Below are 10,000 nucleotides of genomic sequence, written 5' to 3' on the forward strand. Positions count from 1 at the left end.
CCCCTTCCTGGAAGTCTGACACATCTCGAAATTTTTCTAAGTCCCAAAAAATGGTTTTTGCTCCATAATTCGACTTTCCCCCCAAAAGTCACACATTCTACCCTCATGGGAGGCACTCTCCCTCGGGTCCCCACATCATATTGACGCCCCAGAGCGGTGGGAGAAGGGGAAATCTGATTTTTGCGCAAAAATCCAAAAAACGCACTAAGTCCAAAAATCCTGAAAATTTTTCTAAGTCCCAACGGTACTTTCTGAAAAGTGTACCCAGGCTCCTGGAAGCCTCCTGGGTACACCTCCCGAGGCGCCCCCTTCCTGGAAGTCTGACACATCTCGAAATTTTTCTAAGTCCCAAAAAATGGTTTTTGCTCCATAATTCGACTTTCCCCCCAAAAGTCACACATTCTACCCTCATGGGAGGCACTCTCCCTCGGGTCCCCACATCATATTGACGCCCCAGAGCGGTGGGAGAAGGGGAAATCTGATTTTTGCACAAAAATCCAAAAAACGCACTAAGTCCAAAAATCCTGAAAATTTTTCTAAGTCCCAACGGTACTTTCTGAAAAGTGTACCCAGGCTCCTGGAAGCCTCCTGGGTACACCTCCCGAGGCGCCCCCTTCCTGGAAGTCTGACACATCTCGAAATTTTTCTAAGTCCCAAAAAATGGTTTTTGCTCCATAATTCGACTTTCCCCCCAAAAGTCACACATTCTACCCTCATGGGAGGCACTCTCCCTCGGGTCCCCACATCATATTGACGCCCCAGAGCGGTGGGAGAAGGGGAAATCTGATTTTTGCACAAAAATCCAAAAAACGCACTAAGTCCAAAAATCCTGAAAATTTTTCTAAGTCCCAACGGTACTTTCTGAAAAGTGTACCCAGGCTCCTGGAAGCCTCCTGGGTACACCTCCCGAGGCGCCCCCTTCCTGGAAGTCTGACACATCTCGAAATTTTTCTAAGTCCCAAAAAATGGTTTTTGCTCCATAATTCGACTTTCCCCCCAAAAGTCACACATTCTACCCTCATGGGAGGCACTCTCCCTCGGGTCCCCACATCATATTGACGCCCCAGAGCGGTGGGAGAAGGGGAAATCTGATTTTTGCACAAAAATCCAAAAAACGCACTAAGTCCAAAAATCCTGAAAATTTTTCTAAGTCCCAACGGTACTTTCTGAAAAGTGTACCCAGGCTCCTGGAAGCCTCCTGGGTACACCTCCCGAGGCGCCCCCTTCCTGGAAGTCTGACACATCTCGAAATTTTTCTAAGTCCCAAAAAATGGTTTTTGCTCCATAATTCGACTTTCCCCCCAAAAGTCACACATTCTACCCTCATGGGAGGCACTCTCCCTCGGGTCCCCACATCATATTGACGCCCCAGAGCGGTGGGAGAAGGGGAAATCTGATTTTTGCACAAAAATCCAAAAAACGCACTAAGTCCAAAAATCCTGAAAATTTTTCTAAGTCCCAACGGTACTTTCTGAAAAGTGTACCCAGGCTCCTGGAAGCCTCCTGGGTACACCTCCCGAGGCGCCCCCTTCCTGGAAGTCTGACACATCTCGAAATTTTTCTAAGTCCCAAAAAATGGTTTTTGCTCCATAATTCGACTTTCCCCCCAAAAGTCACACATTCTACCCTCATGGGAGGCACTCTCCCTCGGGTCCCCACATCATATTGACGCCCCAGAGCGGTGGGAGAAGGGGAAATCTGATTTTTGCACAAAAATCCAAAAAACGCACTAAGTCCAAAAATCCTGAAAATTTTTCTAAGTCCCAACGGTACTTTCTGAAAAGTGTACCCAGGCTCCTGGAAGCCTCCTGGGTACACCTCCCGAGACGCTCCCCTTCCTGGAAGTCTGTCACATCTCGAAATTTTTCTAAGTCCCAAAATTCGGTTTTTTCACCCAAAATTCAACCTTCCGCCCAGGATCCAGAAATTTCACCCCCAGTTTGGGGCCTCATTTGGGACACTCTCAGACATATATTTCACTCTCTGACTTCCAGCCACCGCTTTCAGGGCGAATATTAAGCCCACCAACCGACCGCTACAGGACGAATATTAAGCCCACCAACCGACCGCTACAGGACGAATATTAAGCCCACCAACCGACCGCTACAGGACGAATATTAAGCCCGCCAACCGACCATTAAGCCCCCTTCCGAATCTACTCAGGGTGGGTCTGAGCTGGGGGTCGGGAGTTCACAGCCCGGCCGCGGCCAAAGTGATCCACCTCGGTCATAGTTGTCCCGCCCAAAGGAACAGTCGTTTTGTTTCAGCCGGGCGCGGCCTACATTTGTCTATCTACCGACACCAAGATCTCCATTTTCGCCTTCTGGAGATCCCGCACCCAAGCAGGAGGATTCGTGGCTCCAGTAACCCAGGAATGTGCACCCGACTCGGGCAGCCAACCAGAAAGAGTCCCCCTAGGAGACGTGGACCAAACGGTAGGGGGAACTCCTAGCTGGAGGGCTACCCACGGGGCTGGCATGCACAAAACACGGCCTACATCTGTCCATCTGCCGCCACCAAGATCTCCATTGTCGCCTTCTGGAGATCCAGCACCCAAGCAGAAGGCTTCGTGGCTCAAGTAACCCAGGAATGTGCACCCGACTCGGGCAGCCAACCAGAAAGAGTCCCCCCTAGGAGACGCGGACCAAACGGTAAGGGGAACTCCTAGCTGGAGGGCTACCCACGGGGCTGGCATGCACAAAACACGGCCTACATCTGTCCGTCTGCCGCCACCAAGATCTCCATTGTCGCCTTCTGGAGGATCCAGCACCCAAGCAGAAGGATTCGTGGCTTGAGTAACCCAGGAATGTGCACCCGACTCGGGCAGCCAACCAGAAAGAGTCCCCCTAGGAGACGCGGACCAAACGGTAGGGGGAACTCCTAGCTGGAGGGCTACCCACGGGGCTGGCATGCACAAAACACGGCCTACATCTGTCCGTCTGCCGCCACCAAGATCTCCATTGTCGCCTTCTGGAGGATCCAGCACCCAAGCAGAAGGATTCGTGGATTGAGTAACCCAGGAATGTGCACCCGACTCGGGCAGCCAACCAGAAAGAGTCCCCCCTAGGAGACGCGGACCAAACGGTAGGGGGAACTCCTAGCTGGAGGGCTACCCACGGGGCTGGCATGCACAAAACACGGCCTACATCTGTCCGTCTGCCGCCACCAAGATCTCCATTGTCGCCTTCTGGAGGATCCAGCACCCAAGCAGAAGGATTCGTGGATTGAGTAACCCAGGAATGTGCACCCGACTCGGGCAGCCAACCAGAAAGAGTCCCCCTAGGAGACGCGGACCAAACGGTAAGGGGAACTCCTAGCTGGAGGGCTACCCACGGGGCTGGCATGCACAAAACACGGCCTACATCTGTCGCCACCAAGATCTCCATTGTCGCCTTCTGGAGATCCAGCACCCAAGCGGGCGTGTTCTTTACGAAAAACGGACCACCTGGAAGTCTGTCACAGGTAAAACATTTTCTAAGTCCACAGAATACATATCACTTCCCAGCCATGACAGGGTTCGAACCCGGGTCGTCAGACTCTTGGCAAGCGTAAAAGCAAGCGCTTACTGCTTTTGCCACCATGAGTTGATAGTGAAAGACGGAGCCAGTCGGAATGTCTTCCATGAAAGCGACGCATGCTCGTCAGCGGTGTAGGCGCCATCCCTGTGGTTGAGTCTACCTCAGGGGTGCTGTATATGTGATCATGACGGATGTATCCAGGGAGGGATCGTTACAGAAACGATATGGATGATCCTCAACCGTATAGGCGCCACCGCTTGGGATGTGTCAACCGCCGTGATGCCACGGAAGTGATCATGACAGACGGCTCGAAGCGGAGATCTTTGCCCCAGCACTATTGGTGCTCGGCATCCGTAGAGGCGTCAACCATGTGGCTGGTTCACCCCCCGTGATGAGGTATGCGGATTTCCGGCAAGTTATTTCCGATCACCTCCGCTGGCGTCTTTCACGTGTGGCTGACTCACACCCCGAGGTGCGCACGGGTTACCGGACTGTTATGCTGGACACTTCAAAATGGAGCGGTGAGTAGAAGACATTCGTCCACCACATATAGACATATGACATACGTGCAGGGAAGGTGACCGGTTCTATTGCTTGTATCCCCGCAGTCACCCCCGGACTCCACTTACATGTCCCGTATGCCACAGAGCAACGAAATACCTTTCCACACATCTTAGGAGGACATGTCTGAGGACCCAGAGTGATTCTGATATAAAAGCTGCCCTTGCATCAGCCAAGTTTCAGCTCAAATGCATTGCCGAAAGAGGTACAACTATCCGCTTCAATGACCTCAAGCCTCTCCAGTCCTTGGAGGAGACTGTATCCTTCTTAGAAGGTCGCGGATTTTTAATAGCCAACAAGCCTAGGTTTGAGCATCAAATCCCGCCACTGATCTCTGAAGAGCCCGCTCAGGTACCACCAGCCATTTTGGAGCTCTGCCCAGGCACTATGCCCCTGACGGAGCTAGATTCGGATGAGATCGATATCCCTTTGCTTTTACGGCCTGCAGAAAGCCCCCTGCCCCTGGCAGAGCCAGATGCATCGGATGAGGCTTCACTTTTACAGCCTGTGGAAAGTTTTCAAGAAAGCCCTCGCTCAGAGACTGCCCACACAGGGGCCTGTTCTGACCCCATGGAAGATGAGGAGGTCACTGACGGTAGCGATTTAAGAATTCAGAAAAGGCAGTGGAAGGACAAAAATCGCACCGCTACAAAGATGGCCGGCTTGTATAAGCGACACTCAATGAACGACGCTATGTTCAAAGGTTTCCGCTCATACCTAACCATTACACACGGGGTGCCAAACTGCCAACAGGAGGTCTCAAATGTTTCCAGGTTCCTCTTCTTTGTGAACCCGAGAAGAGTAACCCTGGAGTACCTACTGAAGCCAAATAAAATCAATGAATTTTTTGAAAAACTCGGAAACCTCCAGCTATCGAAACAGACCTCCCTCAGAATGCTGAAGCATATACGGAGATTCACTGTCTATCAGATGAGGGCCACGGGACTGAGAATAGAAAAGCCAGAACTCTACAAGGCCTGTGAGGTATTCATGAATCACACTGAGGACCTACAGAAGACATTGTACAAGGGCGCCTGCAAGGAGTCTGTTAGTAAGCGGTACACACCCTTCAAAGTATCGCATATGCGGCTTGATTTTTGCCATGTATGTTCAATAATTCCTCTTATTTTTCCCCAGGTACGATCTACTGAGGAAGCCGCTAAAATCGCCCGTGGACTGCCAGATTATTCTGGAGGAGGCAAGGCCAACTTTTCTAGCCAGCATAGCCTCTGTGGAAGAGGGCGGATCAAATGAAGAACGCCGGGAAATTGCACTCTACCTCCAGGCCCTGCTGGTTCTGAAAAATCTCCAGAGACCAGGTGTCATCCGTAACATGACGGTAAGTAGTCAGACCCTGTGGGTCAGCGGTCTCCCATGCACCAGTTCAATAACTTTCCACATCAGGTTTCAGAGTGGACCGAGAGGATCCATCACGTGTACCACGACAGACAGATGACAGTTGTCGGTGTGAAGACTCACAAATGTTCCACCACTCAGGTCGCAGTGTTCGTACTTTCAGAGGAAGAAGAATCGGTAAGGGACTCAACCAGTCAGGGAGCCCAGGCAACACCACTCCACATGGGGAGCAAACCCCTCTCTTTTTCCTTTTTCAGTGGTTCAAAGTGTATGCAGAACATGTCCGACCTGTCTATACCGCTGGCCGAAGGAAGGTCACTAATTTCTTTGTGACGTGTACGGGGAAGGCCATAGCAAATCCATCCGTGGGCCTCAGGCAATACCATTCGAGGTAAGACGGCCACGAGCCGAATGATGCATGGGCATGTGTAGAAACAGGTACTGACATTATGATTTCCTCCATAGCTACAACCTCCCGAACATCACTAGCCACCTAGTGCGACGGGTATGTGAAACCTGGACAACTTCACAATACACGGACTGTGAAAAGCGACTGTTTGCACGGTACTTGGCACATACAAATGACATGGCTGAGAGAGTGTACCGGGAGAAGACTCTGACAGATATGTGTCATGCCCACGAGCTGGTGGTAAATGCAGGAAAGAAGGATGAAGCCGACAATCAGTCACCAGTGATGCCTTCAAGCAGTGCATCAGAGAATGAGCAGGGAGGCAGTATGGAAATCGATCCGGAGGGTAACAAATCATACTACCTAAGAACCATCAAGCCTGCTCTGAGGTGACATAGGCAGAAAGGGCGTCCACCTACCAGAGTCCCCCTTCCCACAAGGACTCCAGATTTGCCCCCACTGACATCCATCACCTCCAGAGAACCAGGGACCACCGAGGGAGGGTCTGGTCAAGCTCAGGTACCCCATGATCACTTCTCATGCTTGGGCATGGACCACCAGCCATTGCCGGGGACTGAGAACCATCGAGCCTGCTCTGAGGGGACATAGGCAGAAGGGGCGTCCGCCTACCAGAGTCCCCCTTCCCATAAGGACTCCAGATTTGCCCCCACTTACATCCATCACCTCCAGAGAACCAGGGACCACCGAGGGAGGGTCTGGTCAAGCTCAGGTACCCCATGATCACTTCTCATGCTTGGGCATGGACCACCAGCCATTGCCGGGGACTGAGAACCATCGAGCCTGCTCTGAGGGGACATAGGCAGAAGGGGCGTCCGCCTACCAGAGTCCCCCTTCCCATAAGGACTCCAGATTTGCCCCCACTTACATCCATCACCTCCAGAGAACCAGGGACCACCGAGGGAGGGTCTGGTCAAGCTCAGGTACCCCATGATCACTTCTCATGCTTGGGCATGGACCACCAGCCATTGCCGGGGACTGAGAACCATCGAGCCTGCTCTGAGGGGACATAGGCAGAAGGGGCGTCCGCCTTCCAGAGCCCAAGCTCGGCTATGGACTCCAGATTTGCCCCCCTGACAGCGATCACCTCCAGAGAACCAGGGACCACCGAGGGAGGGTCTGGTCAAGCTCAGGTACCCCATGATCACTTCTCATGCTTGGGCATGGACCACCAGCCAATGCCAGGGACTGAGAACCATCGAGCCTGCTCTGAGGGGACATAGGCAGAAGGGGCGTCCGCCTACCAGAGTCCCCCTTCCCATAAGGACTCCAGATTTGCCCCCACTGACATCCATCACCTCCAGAGAACCAGGGACCACCGAGTGAGGGTCTGGTCAAGCTCAGGTACCCCATGATCACTTCTCATGCTTGGGCATGGACCACCAGCCAATGCCGGGGACTGAGAACCATCGAGCCTGCTCTGAGGGGACATAGGCAGAAGGGGCGTCCGCCTACCAGAGTCCCCCTTCCCACAAGGACTCCAGATTTGCCCCCACTGACATCCATCACCTCCAGAGAACCAGGGACCACCGAGGGAGGGTCTGGTCAAGCTCAGGTACCCCATGATCACTTCTCATGCTTGGGCATGGACCACCAGCCATTGCCGGGGACTGAGAACCATCGAGCCTGCTCTGAGGGGACATAGGCAGAAGGGGCGTCCGCCTTCCAGAGCCCAAGCTCGGCTATGGACTCCAGATTTGCCCCCCTGACAGCGATCACCTCCAGAGAACCAGGGACCACCGAGGGAGGGTCTGGTCAAGCTCAGGTACCCCATGATCACTTCTCATGCTTGGGCATGGACCACCAGCCAATGCCAGGGACTGAGAACCATCGAGCCTGCTCTGAGGGGACATAGGCAGAAGGGGCGTCCGCCTACCAGAGTCCCCCTTCCCATAAGGACTCCAGATTTGCCCCCACTGACATCCATCACCTCCAGAGAACCAGGGACCACCGAGGGAGGGTCTTGTCAAGCTCAGGTACCCCAGGATCGCTTCTCATGCTTGGGCATGGACCACCAGCCAATGCCGGGGACTGAGAACCATCGAGCCTGCTCTGAGGGGACATAGGCAGAAGGGGCGTCCGCCTTCCAGAGCCCAAGCTCGGCTATGGACTCCAGATTTGCCCCCCTGACAGCGATCACCCTTCAGAGGACCAGGGACCACCGGGGAGGGTCTGGTCAGGCTCAGGTACCCCGAGATTGCTTCTCTCACTTGGGACTCACGACCAGCAAAAGTCCCTCCTGGAGCTGTGGAAGTTCAGTCTCGGCCGTATTTTGCAACTTCCACAACAAGAGGGACCACCTTCTAAAGTCGCCTACCCGAGCCGGAGAACCAGAGAAACAATCGCCATCCATCGGGGTAGAGAGAGCACTCTCTCCTGTATTCTGCCGCAGGTGCGCATTCCTATGTATATGCATTGCGGGACAACGTCCCCACTTTAAGGGGATGAAGTCAGAACTGTACCCGGCCTCCAGTCACTGTAGGGCGGATGCGGCACCCAGAAAATTCCTCATTCCGGTTCTTTTTCACTTAGTCGTTTTTTTTTTTGCAAGAATGTACCCCAGGGATGGCCCACAAGCCAAAGCCAGGGACTGAGAACCATCGAGCACGCTCTGAGGGGACATAGTCAGAGGGGGCGTCCGCCTTCCAGAGCCCTCCTTCCCACGAGGACTCCAGATTTGCCCCCCTGACGACAGCCATCGCCTCCAGAGAACCAGGGACCACCGAGGGAGGGTCTGGTCAAGCTCAGGTACCCCAGGATCACTTCTCATGCTTGGGCATGGACCACCAGCCATTGCCGGGGACTGAGAACCATCGAGCCTGCTCTGAGGGGACATAGGCAGAAGGGGCGTCCGCCTACCAGAGTCCCCCTTCCCACAAGAACTCCAGATTTGCCCCCACTGACATCCATCACCTCCAGAGAACCAGGGACCACCGAGGGAGGGTCTGGTCAAGCTCAGGTACCCCAGGATCGCTTCTCATGCTTGGGCATGGACCACCAGCCAATGCCGGGGACTGAGAACCATCGAGCCTGCTCTGAGGGGACATAGGCAGAAGGGGCGTCCGCCTACCAGAGTCCACCTTCCCATAAGGACTCCAGATTTGCCCCCACTGACATCCATCACCTCCAGAGAACCAGGGACCACCGAGGGAGGGTCTGGTCAAGCTCAGGTACCCCAGGATCGCTTCTCCAGCTTGGGCATGGACTACCAGCCAATGCCGGGGACTGAGAACCATCGAGCCTGCTCTGAGGGGACATAGGCAGAAGGGGCATCCGCCTACCAGAGTCCACCTTCCCATAAGGACTCCAGATTTGCCCCCACTGACATCCATCACCTCCAGAGAACCAGGGACCACCGAGGGAGGGTCTGGTCAAGCTCAGGTACCCCAGGATCGCTTCTCCAGCTTGGGCATGGACCACCAGCCAATGCCGGGGACTGAGAACCATCGAGCCTGCTCTGAGGGGACATAGGCAGAAGGGGCGTCCACCTTCCAGAGCCCAAGCTCGGCTATGGACTCCAGATTTGCCCCCCTGACAGCGATCACCCTTCAGAGGACCAGGGACCACCGGGGAGGGTCTGGTCAGGCTCAGGTACCCCGAGATTGATTCTCTCACTTGGGACTCACGACCAGCAAAAGTCCCTCCTGGAGCTGTGGAAGTTCAGTCTCAGCCGCAACTTCCACAACAAGAGGGACCACCTTCTAAAGTCGCCTACCCGAGCCGGAGAACCAGAGAAACAATCGCCATCCATCGGGGTAGAGAGAGCACTCTCTCCTGTATTCTGCTGCAGGTGCGCATTCCTATGTATATGCATTGCGGGACAACGTCCCCACTTTAAGGGGACGAAGTCGGAAATGTACCCGATCTCCAGTCACTGTAGGGCGGATGCGGCAGCCAGAAAATTCCTCATTCCGGTTCTTTTTCACTTTTTTTTTTGTCCTCAAGAAACATTTTTGTTCTCAAGAAACTTTTTTGTCCTCAAAACTCAATTACTTCCAAAATTCGACTTTCACCCCAAAAGCCACACATTCTACCCTCATGGGAGGCACTCTCCCTCGGGTCCCCACATCATATTGACGCCCCAGAGCGGTGGGAGAAGGGAAAATTCGATTTTTGCACAAAAATCCAAAAATCGCTC

This window comes from Dendrobates tinctorius, unplaced genomic scaffold, assembly GCF_039654945.1.
Source record: "Dendrobates tinctorius isolate UK_male_01 unplaced genomic scaffold, ASM3965494v1 ptg000807l, whole genome shotgun sequence".
In the NCBI taxonomy this organism is placed as follows: domain Eukaryota; kingdom Metazoa; phylum Chordata; class Amphibia; order Anura; family Dendrobatidae; genus Dendrobates; species Dendrobates tinctorius.